Source organism: Lygodium microphyllum, unplaced genomic scaffold, assembly GCF_053477565.2.
Source record: "Lygodium microphyllum isolate KBCC unplaced genomic scaffold, Lygodium_microphyllum_v1.1.10 scaffold_223, whole genome shotgun sequence".
Taxonomy (NCBI): Eukaryota; Viridiplantae; Streptophyta; class Polypodiopsida; order Schizaeales; family Lygodiaceae; genus Lygodium; species Lygodium microphyllum.
In genome coordinates, this window is record NW_028229706.1 from 52749 (window position 1) to 55701 (window position 2953).

At 39.2% G+C, this 2953-nt stretch overlaps 1 pseudogene; it reads right to left on the reverse strand.

Moving 5' to 3' along the window:
- Window positions 1-1656: 1656 nt before the first annotated feature.
- Window positions 1657-2653, reverse strand: LOC148008259 (protein SHOU4-like pseudogene; annotated as a pseudogene).
- Window positions 2654-2953: the final 300 nt, after the last annotated feature.

The following is a 2953-nucleotide window of genomic DNA, read 5'->3' on the forward strand; positions in this document are numbered from 1 at the left end:
ATTTGGTAGACCAATCCACTTAGGCCAAATTTCAATGTTAGCCTAAGCATTGTGCACATGTATTTAGGCTAGGCAGAATTTCTTTAGTGCATTCATAATTTTTTTGTGTGAAAGCATCATTTGAACGATCGCATTACATATTTTCCTCATTGCAAATTGCATGAATGAATGAGCATAAAATTCTCTTTTAAAAGTATATTTTTGATAGGGCGCAATGCATGGAAAGGCAGGTTTATAAGAAGACATCTATTTTGAAAGCTCAAAGACATGGGTTTTGCATGTTGAGAAGACAACATTTGAAGTGATTCTCTACTCTAGAAAATCACCATCCATGGAAATGGAGACAAAGCAACTTCTAACTGTTGAGAACATGGATCGTGAAATACCTTCATCCTTTTATTATGAGATATGTTCTACTGAAATTGAAGACCATTTTGTGTTACTCTTTGCCACCCATTACTACCCACCAAATTGACAAATTCTTCCATAATTCTAAAGGAAAGGACATGAATACATTCCTACAAAGCTGCAAGAGTTTGTTTTGAAAGTAACGAATTCTCAAGAAGCTCATGAAGCAATAAGACAGAGTAATGCCAAACGATTACCTTTGGAGCTAAGTGGTATGATGGATGAAGAAGCATTGCAACTTTATTCTCTCATTTATAGACTGAGAAGAGTTGGTGCATGAGTGCATGTAGGACATAAAGTAACTCATCATTGGGATCAAGATGGAGTACAATTACTGGATTATGTCACCATTTCTAGTGCTATTCCAAACATCAATGAGGAACTTTCCATGGCAGAGATAATGGGTGTTAGAGTATACAAAAGAGGTCCTTAGCTTGCAAAAAGAACAAAAGGCTACGATGTTTGAGAAGTGACATGACAATGCCATCTTTGATGTCAATCAGAGATGTTTTTTATAAAGCACTTTTTGGAGACATTTTTACTGATGGTGCTTCATATAGAAGTGCATGACAATATTATTGACGACGTCATCATTGACGTCTACGAACATTGTAGGACGACATCATTATTGATGTTAGGAATTATGCTTTTTAAAAAAATATTTTCTTAAGCTATGATAATTCGAGGTGGTAGAAAGTATTAAAGCGACGAGGAGAAGACATCTTTGAAAAAGCAATCGCTCTTTGCCTTTAATATTCATGCTATCGAAGGGTTTGTGAAAGCAAAGTCGTGTCTTCAGAAGACCTTGATAAATTTCTGGATAGAAGATCAGCAAAGATGCGAAGATGAAAGAATCTTTGTACAAAGCTGTTGTCACTATTTTAACAGTGACCAGTTGAGCTAGCAGCCCTTTTCCAGTCTGTAAGAGACACAAAGCAAAACATACATAAGCTGCTGCATGGGACCAGTTAGTTTACAGCCTGGAGTGTTGGAAATAGTACACGGTTGACAGGCACAAAGCCTTTTATACTGTAGATGGAGTATTGACTGACATAATAGGACTACAATCGTCACGTTCATATCATCCAACTCAGCTATGAATGCTTTGTAACCTCTCCATGCACCTGTACTTCAACCATTGTATAACACAGCCACTGCAAGAAGCAGTTATATCACTGAAAGATTGTCAAAAATTGTTTGGCTAGATGTTGCAACTGTATTGTATACTTTTGGACACCACATGAAGAACCTGTTGCCTAATACCTATACTTCTTGAAATTAAAGTATATGTTGGAGAGGGCTTGTTGACATGCTAACCAATTATCAGTGACCAGACCAAAGCCGAGCTCTGAATTAGGCCTCCAATTCAAACAGGTATAACATTAGCCTTTGCATTATCCTTGCATCTCAAAATAATCCCATCCATCGTCGTTGGCAGAAGACATCTTTCCCACTAACAACCAGTAGAGACAGGCTCCGTAGGAGGTATAATCATGACAATATTCTCATTCCTCTGAACCATGCCCATAACAGTAACTGTATTCCCTTCTCTGATGTACCCTTCCTTCAGCCTCATCACACGATCGTCACTAGACAAATTACGGGTTGATAGCCAGTGCAGAAAATTAGAAGGGAGCTGTCCATTTTTGCTGGTGATTTCCAAATCAATTTCCTCCTCTACATATGGCGTAACAGTTGCACCATAACCCGCTTTTTACTAAGGCCCGCCTGCCTGACTGGAAATCCGATATGTAAAAATCAACTACTTGGCGCTCTGAATAGCGCAATCCCCAAGTGAAAAAGCGATGCTTTGGCCGTGTAGGCTTTGCTTTCCAAGCTCTATATTCATAAAGCCCACATGATGTGTAAACACATCTGCTCACTCTCTGGAAAGATGATTCAAGGGGAACGCTTCCACATGTTACAATCCAAGTAACTTTGACAAATTGACCATCTTTAGCCTAGCCCAACCCAACATCTAGATAATTAGCAATGTAGCCCGTCACAGCTCCTTTACCAATGCAAGTGTTCCATGACACAACAGTGTAACAGTGTGCTCAGACAACCCATCAAACACATTCTCTGCTTCTACAATGCTCCCACTTTTGCTATACATAGACACCAGGGTACTATAATCATAGTCTGATGTGAATCCTTTCTGAAGGGCATCAACATGTAATGCTTGTCCAATGTAAAGCCTTCTCTCCTTAGCCCTGCTCAATATAGATTGAAAGCATCCCTTCATGCCCACCAGTATGCCTCCAAACTTCTCTCCACTATACTCATATGTGCAAAATAAATGTAAACACAACAACTAAGTATGTACAAAGTAACAAATGTCACACACACACCTTTTGGGTGGTTTTCACACCTCGAATGCACAGCAATACGACATCCACCCCCTCTAATCCTGTGCATCCTCCGGATGGGCCAACTACCCATGATCGTTATCATCAAGATCCATAAACAGATCAATCTCTTCATTATGCATTTTCGGTATATCAACAAGATTATCTGTCATATCATCTGTCTCTTCCATTGGAGT